This window comes from Macrobrachium nipponense, chromosome 46 (genome assembly GCF_015104395.2).
Source record: "Macrobrachium nipponense isolate FS-2020 chromosome 46, ASM1510439v2, whole genome shotgun sequence".
Lineage (NCBI taxonomy): Eukaryota > Metazoa > Arthropoda > Malacostraca > Decapoda > Palaemonidae > Macrobrachium > Macrobrachium nipponense.
In genome coordinates this window covers 39,693,103-39,709,676 of record NC_061106.1, presented here as the reverse complement: position 1 = coordinate 39,709,676, position 16,574 = coordinate 39,693,103, and positions in this window count along the sequence as shown.

Sequence of the window (16,574 nt, the reverse complement as noted above, 5' to 3'; positions counted from 1 at the left end):
TGATATGCCATTCTTTGGAACAGGCACCGTGTTGCTAAGCTTGAGCTCATATGCAAAAGTACTACATCGACATAAAAATCTATAGAATCTACTAATCTTGGAAGAACACACTATAGTCGATTTTTTTAAACCTGGCAAACTTGCTCTTAACTTGCACTTAGCTGCTTGTCGCTGATTGGATGAATGTCGTGTTGTCCGAATCTCTCAGTTTTGTTTTTACACTGTTTCAGAATTGTGATTATATAGCCATAGATTGAGATAAGAGCCAAATTTTGTAATGTTATGTAAATACCAGTTGTAATAAACTTAAGTATTAAGAAGTTACATACCAAATTAATATATAATAGTTAACAGTTATGAAACAACACTTTCCGAAGCTGTAGACTTGAAATATGTTTCAAACACATGAACTTTAATGTTTAAATTTCTAGCTAGATTTTTAGCGCAATCGTACCATTGGTGTTTTGGAAAAAAGCAAAAAGTATTTATTGTACATTGCTGAAGGTTGTATAACGCCTAAGAACAAAATACAATCGTAGAAAATGTAAGCTTGCCGAAACATTTGGGGTGGAGGAGTTGAGAAAGGAACAGCCGGCGAGTTGTCGTCTGCACACACCGCCATCATCAATCAGCTTAGAATCGGCTATCGAGCAGTTAGCTCACTGTTGTCGATTTCACCTATTTCAGCCATGGTCACAAGAGACGATATGGAACAAAGCAGAGATGAAGTCACTTCAAACATCAGACATATACATGCTGCTGGCAGTAGGCTTACCAGTCAGTGCCGTAATATAATAATGAATGTTTTTCAATATTTCACTTCACAGGGCCCTAGCAAGACAGTGAAAGAAATCATTAAGAAGACAGCAACAGCAACTCAAGTTTCAGAGAATACTATCTATCGCATCAAATCTGAGAAGATGAAATCTTCCGACGGTATAATTCATTCACCCTTGCCCCGGAAAAGGAAATCGACTGTTGTTGATCATCTTGCTAGTTTTGACAGAGAATGTGTTAGGAGAGAGATCCTATCCTTTTATGAAAGCGGAGACCTTCCTACATTAGCAAATTTGTTGGCAAAAGTTCGGGAACCTCCTACTAATTTTGCTGGCTCGAGAAGTTCCCTCTACAAAATAGTCAGGAATCTTGGTTTTAGGGACAAGAAAGTCACAAGCGGAAGAAAGATACTCATAGAGAGACAGGACATCATTGTAACAAGGAACAGGTATCTTAAACTGAAGAGAAATCGAAAGTTCAAACCCAAGACCGGAGGTATTCGTTGACGAGACTTGGGTGAACCAGAACCTCACCGTCGAAAAGAGCTGGACTAATGAAGATGGATCAGTAGGACCGAAAACGAAGTCAGGGAGAGGCTCCAGGTTTATAATAGTACATGCAGGAAGTGATGAGGGTTTTGTACCGGGAGCATTCTTTATGTTTAAATAAAAAAAAAACGGATCAAAGGGTGATTACCATGACTCGATGGATAACGAAAGGTTCAAAATGTGGTTAGAAGAACAACAACTTCCTAATATCAAGGAGGTGTCCCTTATCTTCATCGATAATGCTCCTTATCACTCTAAAATAATCAACAAAGTCCCGACAAGTAGCAACAGAAAAGCCCAAATCATAGACTGGTTGGTTCTAAATAACATTGACCATGACCCATCTGTTACAAAACTCGAACTTCTTCAGATCTGCCAGCGCCACAAGAAAATTCAAACGTACGAAATAGATGAAATTGCTGCTCACTATGGCCATAAAGTGCTTCGTCTACCTCCCTATCACTGCATTTTCAACCCTGTCGAACTTATCTGGGCCCAAGTGAAGCAGAAATAAAAAAACGTAATTCTAATAGCGATCAGTCTCTGAAAATTTTAGAAAAAACTACAAAAGAAGCAGTTGATCACGTGACGCCACAGCACTGGCAAAAGGCCACAGAACATGTCAAGAGAATCGAATAAGTGTATCGTGCTAAAGATTCAGCATTTGATAAGTTACTTGATGAGTTTGTAATAGACTTGAATGATAGCACGACTGATGACAGTAGTGATGAAGATGCTCTTCTAGCTCTATTTCATGTTGTTATTGATACTTGTTGTTAACATGAACTGATGATACTTTATCATCATCCATGACCCTGAATACTGTTATCGATACTTTTTTTTATATAATTCTGACGCCTTTAATTGATGTATTATTATTACTACTGTTATCAATATTTAGTTGTTGTTTAATTTGTGGTGACTCTTACTGTTGTTATCATTTTTAATATTATTATTGACTTTTCTCTTCATTAATGCCATTATTGCCTAATACAGCAAAATGAACAGCTATGAAAATATACTTGAAATTTAAGTTCCTAAGAACCTTTTGCTTTCCTGTACTATTGAAAACTGGTACATGTTTAATGAGATGGAACAAAAGACAACAGAACAATTAACATTCTCAAATATAAGGGCTCTGCTCTTATTATTTAAGAGGAGTCTTATGATTGACAAAATATAATATAATTAAGGCCTATCTAAAAATACGATGGACGCCATATAAAGAAAAACCAACTGGAATAGGACATAATTGAAAATTTCTAGTTGAGGAACAGTCAATTTACTGTCATTTTATATAGAGAGTGGCACACCAGCCAGGAAATGGTATGAATGAATTCAGTAAATGTAATTTGCCTTTATACATATCCTAAAACATTAATGACATTCCGTGGGCAGTACTTTTGAAATGAAAAAAAATGAACGTTATGATATATAAACATCTTCATTGTTTTATGAAGACAAGAACACCACAACCTTGGAGGAATAATGCTCATTATTCCTCCAAGACCACAACCCGCATTTGAACCTCCCGCTGAGAGTACGTCAACTTTCTGTCAACCCCGAGGCTGTTCCTCCCACAACTCCTCCACCCCAAATTTTCTTGACAAGCTTACATTTCTACGATAGTATTTTGTTCTTAGGCGTTATACAACATCAGCAATGTACAATAAATATGTTTTTTTTTTAAACAACCAATGGGATGATTGCACTAAAAATCTATCTAGAAATTTAAACATTGAAGTTCATGCGTTTGAAACATATTTCAAGTCTACAGCTTCGGAGAGTGTTGTTTCATAACTGTTAACTATTATATAATAATTTGCTATGTAACTTCTTAGTACTTAAGTTTATTGCAACTGGTATTAACATAACCTTACATAATTTGGCTCTTATCTCAATCTATGGCTATATAATCACAAATCTGAAACAGTGTGATAACAAAACCGAGAGATTCGGACAACACGACATTCATCCAAACAGCGACAAGCAGCTAAATTAAGTGCAAGTTTGCCAGGTTTTAAAAAATCGGCTTTAGATACTTTAGAAAAACAAAGGGAAGACACCATCAGGATCTTCTCCCCTAGCTATCAAGATTATAAAGAGTTTTCTTAACATTCTAGGAGCGAAATGCAAATTTTGTAACAATAGATTCAGGATGAAAAGTATCAGGGAGAGGGACATCCTCACTTGATAGCTTAGCTTCAAAATCTTGATGAAGCAATTCAGCTTTGTTCTTAGGGTCAATACTGGAGGGATGGAAGATGTGCCTAACCCAAAGTTAGATGATGCCAAGTTGGTCCACCAAAGATGAGGCTGAGTAATTCCTTCAAATTTCCTCTTCAATGAATCACTGTAATTCCATTTAGCCACATGATAAATTCTAATCAAAGCACAGCTAGAGTAAAAAAAATGGTGTCATTTTCACATGAAGGATTTCGTCTGTATGCGTTTAAGGTAAGCTCCTCTATCTGCATCATCGAACCATGGCTGGTCATTTGTCCCTAAAATTTAATCACTTTTCTAGGGACATACCTTACTAAAATAGTCATCAACATTTCATTTAGCTTCTTCTTGGGATCTGGATCTGATGTAGCATCTGAAACGTTAAAAGCCTGAGATAAGGTGATCTCAATTGGGTCTAAATTTCAGCCAGACCATTTTTCCAACGGTGGAATTAGGAATGTACAGATTGACAGTTACGTCCCTCAGAAGTCCCTACTCGTATATACGCACAGACCTTGGACTTCACAACAGATGGAAAATCTGTGAATATGAGGTCAAATATAGCTGGAGGAAATCGGCGATACACAGAACTCAATAGCACACCGGCCAAGTTGATCTGATCTGTGGAATTTGAATTAAGCCCCTCGCTGTGCTTTGTAAACTTTTTAATCCTGTGACCGAGCCACAATAATCCTCTCCAAGAGACATTAATATATAGAACTGTCGATATTTGGATTGCGACAAACACCAAATACGTATACTTTGTAGAACTTACTGAAAATTTCACAACAAAGAATTTATTTATTGGTAACTATACACTCCAAGTTGTTTTTGATGATAGAAAGGTCTTTGGAACCTTTCCCATGTGGGATGTTACGACGATAAATAAATTCTGGGTCATGAAACTTTGGGCTTAAAAACTCAACCTTTGACTTGTTAATAAAAACATCAAATTACCGGCACTAATCTGGAGAACAAAGTATTCCGACATTTTTCTTACAGTAATAAGTAGCAGGCCCAGGGTTCAGCTCACCATAAAATTAGTAGCAAAACTAATAAAAAGACTCATAACAGCAACATAATAAAAATCAACAAAATAATAAACAATAATAATGCAATCAACAACAGCAATATTTACATTATTTACAAAAATTACATGTTATTCAAAAAAACGCCAGAAACAATTGGTCAATAAGGTGGAGCTGCCACACCTTATAAGACATTATAAGAAACTCGCCAGGTTTGCCATACCAATTGAGGGAGGACAGTCAGGATGGATGGGATTAGAAATTATAAAAAGCTTACAAAGAAAAGGTAAGGTAAGGAAGAAGGCACTTTCCTGACAATCCGCAAATCAACTTTTGCTTTCTCATTAGCCTTCCCTACACACTTTTCAAATAAACAGGAAGCAGAAAAAAAAAGAGGAAAAATGCCAGGATGTACCCTCAAGTAAATAAACTAAACCTAAGACCATGGAAGGCCACAATACAATGGCTATGGCACAGTCCAAGGTTGGAGAACAAGGTTTGTATTCAAAGAAACCTTCTCTTAGAAGAGTTGCCTACACCAAGGCTGTCGAGTTCCTTCCACCCGCTGGTTTGATTTCATTGTCCTTCGATAAGATTTGCCTGCCAAGGCTAAAGAGTCACTTCTACCCTAAGGCCAGGTTCATGCACAGGTTTACCTGTCAGTCTCCCTGTCAGTTCATCGAAACTGACATTAAAACGAACGTGTGGACGACAGTTTGTGCGCGGAGTCAGTCCACTAACCAGAAATGATGAACTAATGGAATTACCTAAGTTGTCAGTCTCCCTGTCAGTACATCGAAACTGACATTAAAACGAACGTGTGGACGACAGTTTGTGCGCGGAGTCAGTCCACTAACCAGAAATGATGATCTAATGGAATTACCTAAGTTCTTTCGAGCAAGTGACAGGTGATCACGCGAGTGGACGGGTAACCAATGATTTCATGACAGTTCGCTGCTGGATTTCTCTTGGGAAGGATCTCAGCCGGCCGGAACAGAATATGTATGGGCCTAAATCATTTCACTGTTAAAGCTGTGGCACTATTGGTGGACCGTTGAGTCCAAATCTTATGATAGAAAATTAAAAAAAAATATTCCAAGTGATAGACAATTTGGTATAGGCCTAGGCTAGTGTCCTGCCTTTTTATTTTCATGAGAGGTGTTACTAGTAAAAGCAAGCTTCACGGTCCATTTCATAAATAACTGAACCAATCCCCAGGTCTAATTTAAGCTTATTCAATAATATTGTATGAGAACACATCTCTCTTTAATAGGCAATATCTAGACCATATTCTGTTCGGCCTTTTTGCTTTTTTCCCATTTTTAAGTGAATTACCGTAGCAGCTAGGCTATGTAGCTCCAGCTCCTTATCAGCCAATGGAGTTCCTATCGCTGCGATAGTGTTGCCACGATGAAGGATAGGCAATGACCTCACGTTGACTGTCCGACTGAGAGTTCTTCTCTTTACGTGCGGAAGCTCATCTGTCGAACGGTTGTGAGTGAACTGACAGGTCAACCTGAGCGTGAATACCTGGCGTAACTCGTGTAGGCGGGGACGTCACTTCCTTAAGCGAATGTTGCTAAAGAAAAGCCACATTAACCCAGTACTCTAAAATTAATTTCATAAACAAAGATTCATTTTGTTTTTTCCTGCATCTGGTCCTCACTTGCATTACCTAAAAATCACTTATGTTTTAAATCTGAGCATTAAATTTGAGCATTAGTACTAAAGAGCTACAGTGTGGGACTAGCCAAATTCAGGCTCATATGGCTTGAGGACTTTTATAGCACACTGATTCACAGAACGTGAAATACAATGCTTCCTGTTTTCCTCTTTTATCACAGACAACTGATTTGAACAGGCTTGACTCTATGCACCTAAAATATAGATACGAAAAATAAAAATTCAAAATAGTTTGTAGCCTGAAATAACATACTCTACACAGTTTTCAATACCGAAAGGCATTCACAAATAAACATTTAGCTAAAATGCATATTTTTAAATCGTGTTCAGTTAATCTCTCAGAGATACTACTATCGCCTATAAATAATACTGGAAAACCTCGATTTATTATTTGTCAATGACCTCACAGCTTTGAATATCAATTTATCACAAAACTATCGACGTGGAAATATATTTAATATTCCTTCTATTACATTTGTTACCATATAAACGAGTGAAACAATAATTAAAGTTTGAGATATTGTTATAGAAAAATGTAGAAATGATAATGTTTGCTCACTCTCTCTCACATACATACATACATACATACATACATACATACATACATACATACATACATATAAAGATATAGATATAGATATATGACTGGTAAAAATGTTCTGTTACAACAGAATTCCATCCAATAAAAGGAGCCCATAAAAACACCAAAATATAGAGAGAAAAGTACTATATTTCAGAGACTGCTGTCTCCCTCTTCAGGTATATGAATGAAAAAAGTTTGCTGAAAAAGTGGTATTTATACCAAGAGATCCATCCACAGGTAAGCCAATTTAGGTCACCCCCGCTGATAATCTTCCTTTAATCTTCTTAAGCGTTGGTTGAATGAAAATCTTGTCGATCACATCTGAATCCCATGCTTCTTTTGAGATGTTCATTACCTGCCTCTCTTTTAATAAGGCCGATTCCATCATTTGACTCTTGTGCCAGCAGTTTCTGCTATAAATTATACGTGACAAATTCCAGTTTATTCTATGGTTATGTTCATTTATATGGTTGAAAATACCTGAGTTCTGTTGTCCATACCTTACTGACCGTTTGTGTTGTATTAATCTCTGGGAAGTGATTTTCCTGTAAATCCGATGTAAAATTGGTCACAGTCCTGGCATGGGATTTCATAAACCGCGGTGTCCTTGGGGGACGTCTTTTGTTGGACGCTAATCAGGGATTTGGCTAAGGTGTTTGGGTAAGTAAATGCAAAAAGGTTAGATTTTCCGAGGGCCTGAGTCACCGTCTTAATTCTGCCCAGGTGAGGAATTTTTATTTTATCGTTGGGTGTCTCTCTGGTGTCTTGAGGGGGTAGGTAGAAAATTACTTTTGCTTTGTGAATTGCTTTCTCAATTATATGGTCAGGATACTTTAAAGACGAAATTTGCTTACGAATTATTTCAAATTCTTTTTCCAGGAAATCTGGGGAACAAATTCGTAAAGCTCTTAAGAACATGTTGCTGGCTACACCTATCTTTATAGCAATGTCGTGATAGCTAAAGTAGTGAATGTATGAAAGTGAGAACGTTGGTTTTCTGTATATAGTAAATTTATATTCTGTCGTGTCTCTGATTATTAAAACATCAAGAAAAGGAATTTTGTTGTCGGTTTCCCATTCAACTTTAAATTTGATGCTGGGCACTAATGCATTTAATTTTGAAAGGAATTCATTAAAATTGTCCCACCTATTATCCCAAAATGTAAGAATATCATTTACATATCTCATTCACAGCATGTTTTTGAGTTTTATTGCATTTATTACAGTAGTTTCAAAGTATTCCATGTACAGATTAGCTAAAACCGGACTTAAAGGACTACCCATACTACATCCCAATTTTTGCTTATAGAATGATTCCCCGAATAAGAATACGTTATTAGATGTACACAATTCAACTAACTTCATTATTTTGTCGAGCGCCAATCGGAAATGATCTGAATAGGGGGATAATGTTTCCCTCAAAAACTGAAGAACGTCCTGTACTGGTACTTTTGTAAATAGGGAATCTACGTCAAGGCTTAGGTTTTATGTTGTGAAGTAGTATATGTGCTTCTCTGAATTTGTGACAAAAATCTTCCGAATGTTTAATGTGACTGGGAGAACCGAATGTTTAATGTGACTGAGAGAAAAATTTCCTAAAAAAGGGGAAAGGAGGCCAGCTAACCATTTTGAAATTTTGTAATTGAAAGCTCCGGCACATGAAACGATGGGTCTGAATGGAAGATTGTCTTTGTGAGTTTTGGGAAGGCCATAAAAGTAGGGTAATTTAGGATTAATTACTTTAAATTTCTCGAATAGTTCAATACTCTTTTTGTCTTACTTTCCGAAAAAATTCCGTGGGGACGTTTTGGAGGGGATTTTTCGTCAGTTTGTCGTAAGTGTTTGTGTCGCTAAGGAGTTGGTTGATTTTGTCGAGGTAGAAGTCTTTGTCCATTATTACGATTTTGCCGTCTTTGTCTGATCTACTTATTATAACATCTAACTTTTTTTAGCGAGCGGATGGCTATCATAAACCTACGTGGAACAGGATATTTTTTTATTTAGGTCAGTTATAGCATTTAGTAACACTCCTTTTAAACATATCTCTTCACGGCTGTAGTTCCTGTCAGATATGAATTTATCAAAAGCCACTATGAAGTCTAGGTTGTTTTTGCGGTCTGACATAAGGACAAAGGATAAGTCTAGATTTAAAAATAAATGTTGATTTACAGTAAGGGGGGTGTTAGATAACTTTAAAACTTTTTCTTGTTGCTCAAGATTATTCCATGTGCTATCGTTTATTAAGTTATTTAACTTGCGTAAAAGTCTGTTGATTTAGGCAAGGAGGAGGGTTTGAGGATTAAGTATATCCTATGAAAAAGTCGTGGGAGAAAAGTGAGAGTCCAGGGAAAAACCTGTAAGCGACGTACAGTTGGACACAGGTTTCCCTGGTACACCGTCTTGCGAGACTTCGAAAAATTACATGGTAACAGTGTTTACTGAGGGAGATGGGGGGGAGAACCCCTTCTCTGCTAACAAGAGTTCCACCAATAAGTTCTGGAGTTCGTTTGGTGGGCGGAGTTATTAGGAATGGTTGGAGAAAGACACACACACACGGAGTAAAAAAAATCTGAGCAGTTTATATCGTTGTAATGTCTCACTTGTAATATAAGTTTGTTTATTAAGGGTAGGCTCCACTTTGGGGGGTGCCGATCGTAAAAAACATTTGCCAAAAATACACTAATCAAGACAGGCTAATGAAATTTTCAGGCATTATTAGCACTATAATAATGCATATTCCCTGTGAGTTTTATCATCCTACAGGGAAAATTAATGATTTTATGAAAAAAATGTAAAAAAACGGAAATTTCCGGGCCCCTCATACTGAAGGTTATTTGGTGATTGGTGAGAAACTACAGTCTTGAATAGAAATTCGGTCTGACAAAATGTTGGTATATCCACCTGGAACATGCACAAAAAAAATTATCAAAATAGAACAGTAAATAAGCACGTAATAACAAAAAAAAGAGCAACAACTTTGTAAGTTCAGCGAAAGCCCCGCCGAAAAATCAGACTATAGCTAGGAAGAAATATTCAGGAAAAATTCAAATCTCGATTTAGGGACAAAACCTTTTGAGAGTTTATAGTTATTATATCACTTGATAGCCTAAAACATCTAAAAATTATATTATTTAGGACAATCAAAGAAAAAAAACCACCCCCCACCCTTTTTTTTTTTTTTTTTTTTTTTTTGGAGGGGGAATTTTCTTTGATTGTCCTAAATAATATAATTTTTAGATGTTTTAGGCTATCAAGTGACATAATAACTACAAACTCTCAAAAGGTTTTGTCCCTAAATTGAGATTTGAATTTTTCCTGAATATTTCTTCCTAGCTATAGTCTGATTATTCGGTGGGGTTTTCGCTGAACTTACGAAGTTGTTGCTCTTTTTTTTCCCTGTAGGATGATAAAACTCACAGGGAATATGCATTATTATAGTGCTAATAATGCCTGAAAATTTCATTAGCCTGTCTTGATTAGTGTATTTTTGGCAAATATTTTTTACGATCGGCACCCCCCAAAGTGGAGCCTACCCTTAAGGTTCCATTTAACTTTCGTCTAAATCGTTATCTTACCACCGTGTCTATTATTATATATCGGTCTTATTCATTACACAATACTTAAAATTGATCAACATTTTAAAGTTATATTGGTATGGCCGAAAATCACGAACATCATAACAGGATAGTTTAACCTTATCACGTAAGCCAAGTTTACAGCATCGGTTGCAGTGCGTCTCTCTCTCTCTCAGCTATACTAGCTAACTCAGTGATAAGAAAAACCTCAGCGCTCAGTATGCAGTTCTGATATGTCATTAGTGTATTCAGGAGAGGATCAGTGACCCAATAATATCGAAGATTGCCCTTCCTGACAATACCCATAAGCATAACCAAAGCAAAGAAATTTTTCATCTCTGATACTGTAGTGTCATAAGCTCTTCTTCTCTTGAGTGTGCGCTTGAAATATTACCCCGTTTCATAACATGAAATTAACGATTTGATCTCTCTACAGTCAGTTCCATTATAGAATCAATAAAAATAGAATAAAAAAGCTTTATTCCTGATATACTATCGTCAAAATCGAAGGTGCGGCAAAAAATGATCGCCACCAATCCTTTGCCACACAGGATCAAAGACAATACACGAAATAAAGATGGGAAACTGACTATTAATACCATTAAAAAAAACATCATCCAACCCGTCAGAATGCGCGCCATCTATTGATCATGCCCTCAACTAAAACTCGGCTGTGGCGTAGCGCGGCTTTTTTTAAATGTTAAGATTTATTCTTATGCTGCAATAAACTTCTCTTTATAAATTATTGAATACTAAATCGATTAATATTGCTTGTTAACATGATTATAGGGCTCTATCATAGCTTATGACTTATATATTAGGCATTTCTGATCATTAAATAAAATCCTTCAGTTAATGTAACATTAATTGCTAAGTATCTTTATCTAAAATTGAGAGGGCAGTTAACATTAATTGCAAGTATCTTTATCTAAATTGAGAGGGCAGTTAACATTAATTGCTAAGTATCTTTATCTAAAATTGAGAGGGCATTAGAATGAAACAAACTTATTCTCATATTATCTTATTATTTCACCAATATAGTATACAGTAATTATTTTCCTTTTTTTGGCTTGTGCTTATGACTGTATACTGTACATACCTAAGCGACTGTACACAAATGTTCTTGCAAAGAACATACAAAGTAAAAGAAATGGCACATGCTTCATTTGCATGCAATAGTCATACAAGTCATGCAAACAAAACATGCATATATCAGAATTTAAATAGCAAACAAAGCATGGGATAGTCAAAACCAATAATATGAAATCAAAATGAAAAAGCAGACTTAACTTGCATGCTGATTAGGCAAAAGTTAAGCAATATTTGTTAATAAAACTAAGAAAAGTACAACAACAAAGTAGTAAAAGTAAGGTACCCTTTTATAACAAATTTTTATTGCTTTCATAAAAGCAATAAAAAATTGAAATCACAAATCAAATAGGGAACAAACCTATTTATAATAATTTATTAAAATCTCATTGCCCAATTGTGGGAGTTCTCAAAAATGCCATATTCAATTGGCACCCTTTTATGAAGGTAATGTAACCCAACACTTCTGCCTGGGATTTTCTAGTAAAATGCCATTTCTGCAAGAAGCATGCACACCTTCCTAAAAAAACTTGAAACAATTATTCTAATTGACTTGAACCATGTTAATTTTTGCATCATGTACAGTACAAGCAAATATCATAGTTTTTTCACAACTTGTTTTGCCAATTTATTACTACTGTATTACTGCGTACATTTGCTGCCAAATGGTAAATTTACTTTGGAATACTATGCGGGGTGTTGGTACCAATTACAAGATTTCATTTAAAAATTGAACAATTATGAGCATATAATGTAGAAACATAGATGAAACGGTAAGAATGGATCTTGTGGGAGCAGATATGCTGGTTTGCATGTAATTTTTTTTATTTTGAACGCTTTTATCCATACATATAGGAAATTCAATCATAGATTAAAAGGTTAGTGAACTTGAAATTAAGTAAAACACTCTAACTTAACTAACCTTACTTAGCTCTCCCATATGAATGCTCCCATAAGATCCATCCTTCCTGATGAAACAACTTTGGTTTGCTAAATAGTTGCTTATTAATGAAAAATTAAGGTAAACATTTATAACTACAACCCAAGGGTAAGCTGCTGAGAATATAACATAAACTACAGTATATATACAGTATATCAAAGTTGCTGTGAGTAGCCTATCTGGAAAAGGCATGGAGACTCAATATTCACGAATTGTATGACAGTGATAGGAATTGGTATGTTTATTTCATATTTCTAGAGATTTTCAAGATATGCAAATATCACTTTAAGGTATTTATTTGAAATACAATTGACGGCCTGTAAATGACAAGAAAATATAGTTTTTTCTAGTTGATTTTGATATGTTGTGCAAGATAGCTTCATTTCCATTGCAAATTACTGATGACATGGTTAGGTAACTGTTGGCATGGTTATGGTACTGCTGGCTATTGAGTTTTAGGTTTACTGTTGACATGATTAGGCTACTGATGTACACTATCAGGAAGGTTAGGTTGGTTGTTGGGGTTTCAAATGGCAAAATATTTTTTGTTTTTTTCTAGTCGAAAATCACATATAAATATATTTTCTTTCCGCTTAAAGGCGTCCACCGTATTGTAAATATTTTCCAATATTTATTTCGGAATAACACTGCACCAACATTCAATTTTGCTTTGGTCTATTTCATTTCTTCATTTTCTCTAAAAGTCATCATGTACTTTGTAACAGATGTAATGATTTTATTACCTTTCTTTATTCTGAGGAAAAGCATGAAAAATCAGATGGGGAAAATCATTTTTTCGTCCTATTGCAAACACACACGGGTGATGATGGCTACGCCCACTCATGATTGAATTGAATGCCCCGCTTTGTGAAAGTAAAACAAACAGACGATGTAGGCAGGTGCGATGCTACGCCATCTTCATTTCATGCCAGGTACTAAATTGTATGCGGCCGATGCGTCTGTGGCTTGAGCTTCCCATCTTTCGTGTATTGTCTTTGCACAGGATTAGCTGGTTTGACGTTTCCGACAACCTCCTAAGCCACCCTTACCTCCCCTCCCCCGCGCAGTTCATACAAATGGAAGACGAGCAGTGCAAACGGCCAGCAAGACCTCTGATAAGGCACTAAGTAGTACAGAACCAATATCAATACAATAAGCTATGAAGGCGCACAAAATCAAAAACTTAAGAACGTCACATGACGTAAACAACATGTGTGGGACGACTTCTGCAACACGTCATATGACGTGGTTGACCTTTTAAGGGTTAACTCTTGTTTTTTCTAAAATTATGTATGCACTGATATATTATAGACTATATTTCGTTGACCTCAGGTGATAGGTGAAGTCATTTGGGCTTTCCTTATAGTGGCTGACATAAAGAGAGTATCATCTACTGAATTGACAGTTACCCTTTAAAATGTCCCACAGAGCATATGACCCCTATACTCAGAAACGTCAACGATGGCCAAAAAATATGCCACATTTTTACTCTTGTTCATATAACTTAGGTTTTACACCAAAGATACATTGAAAATATCAGTAGGATATAAAACATTACATTTCAAATAATGGAGACTATTTTAATAGACTTAAAGAAGCTAATAAGCGAAAATAAGTGGCGAAGTATCATATCTGTATCGGCCACACCACAAAGAACAAAGTATACAGGTAAGGCAATTTGCCAATACTGTTACCGACCTCACTGTATGATATCAGTGATCAGCGAGTCATTCAGTTCTATAAGTCAATGCTGTTAACAAGAAACGGTGATTAGGAAGACATCAGAAACATGTGGGGCCTGAGTAAGTAGGAAAGTTTACTGCAATACTCTCAATATTGTATGGAGGCATTATGTCATTTTTTTACAGATACTTCGAATATTATATCAAGAATATCATGGTTATAATAAAACTTGTTGTGAATTATGTTTATTAAAACATATAATCAAATAACTAGTGAGAACAAAATGAGAACATTTTATGTCCTATTACAAAAAATATACATTTATATTATACAATCTAATACCTTGACTATCCACCCTCTCTCTCTCAGTCACTTCCCTCAATCTGTCGGGCATCGAATGAACAAGGTTGAAAATTTGCTGTGGTCTCCGTCTACAAATTTCCCACTGAGAGTTGATGTGAGCCATGAGTTGATGTGTTGTTCTCTCATGTTCCATTTTCCATGTGTTCACCATCTGGGCCCACACGTGTTCAATCACATTCATATCTGCTCCTTTGCTCGGCCATTCAAGAAGAAGCAGGTTATCCTGTCTGGCAAACCACTCTTGAACAATGTGAGCAGTGCGAACAGGATGGGCCCTGGTGGGAAGGGAAAATTCCTTTCTCATAACGAAGGCAAGAAGGAGGTTTGCAGCAGCTCAACATACTTAGCTGCTGTAAATCGTCCCTCGATACGGAACACATCACCCATACCATGCAGACACACCCAGCCCCATACGTTGCAGGTGACATGGCCAGATCGAACCACCATCAATGATGTTACGGTTCATATCTGAAAAGAGAAAAAAATGGTGTATATATATATATATATTATATTATATATATATATATATATATATATATGATATATATATTTTAATAATACACCCCTTTGGATAATTTAAAATTCTCAGTGATGAAGAACACTGAAAGAATTCTATTGTGTAATTATTTATTTAATATATTATATTTGAGGAAAAAGAGCAAATGATGCCACTGTCCCTTAACTAATATTTATCTCAGAAATAGCACTCTTATTTATGTTAACTCCCTTTGTATATTTTGACAGTCCACTTCCGTGGAACAAAATCTGAAGATTAATAATTAATATAAAGAAGAATGCAATTGATAAGTGATGCAAGTAATTATTTTCCTTATCATACCGAGTTCTATTTGTTCGCCAACAATGCACTTTCCCATGCGATGTGGACGAGAGGCACTTCTCGTTAGTAAAGATGACCCTGCCCCAAAAGTCCAAACCCTTATCAGCATGACCTTGGGCAAAATCAAGCTCTCGGCATTGGTTAAGGGTTGCTCCCGAGCAGCCCTGATAATGGCGTCCTCCTCAGCTGGGGTAGTTTTCCGTGGACCCCCTGGCCTAGCTAAGAGAACATATTATCTTAACTGTTTAACTTATAATTTATATAACATCGCAATCAATTCTAGATTCTTCGAATTTTGTACTCGATGGATTGATCATAATTTAGTAAACATGGCTGTATATTTTTGGTTTCAAAAGCATATCAAATAGAACGAGATTACATATATCCATAATATTCTCAATTTGGTTGGTGGTTATTAAAACTGTAAATCATTCCTGAGCCATCACTGAAATGACATTTAATAAATAAACTATAGCTATCAAAAGACACAAAATGACTGTGACGGGGTGGGCACAAATAAAATACTCTTATAGGCTTAATTTTACAGAGACAACTCAATCGACTATCTAACTTTGTTCATGGTTGAGGTCGGCAAGGGCCAACCACCCACCGGTGTGGGATTATGGAGTTGCACCTCAAATATTACTGTGGTGTTGGAATGGCTGTGGATATCTGTAGTCTAACCAAAATTATAATAACGAGACGAAATACATTTAAGAAAGAAACTTTCATATTAAATAAGCAAGATTATTAACCATGAACAATGTAACACATCCACCAATCATTCAGCATAAACAACTTACGCAAGTCGTTCAAGTTCCCACTCTCCTCCCACCTTATCCACAACTGTACCGTGGTGGGGGACACACCAACATCACGTGCAATGGCTCGTATCGAGAAACCATTGTCGCGTAAAGTGACAATTCGTCCTCGCAGCGCCAGATTTGTGTCCCTTCGATTCATGGTGAGTGGTTATGAAGTCTGACCCATTTAAAAATCCTGCTGACGACCTCACCTCCGTTGGGATTCAGACTCTGTTTCGAGTCGAGTAAAACCATACCATGATTCATATATCAATATATCGTTCCTTGATTGTAGGATTAGCCAATAGGGATCATAATCACCATGGTATGAAATAAAGATACTACTGTTAAAAATAATATGCTCACATAATTATTGTTCCAGTTAATAATTACATTGAGAACTGAATACTCGTTGAGCACTGCTTCGTAAAATGATCT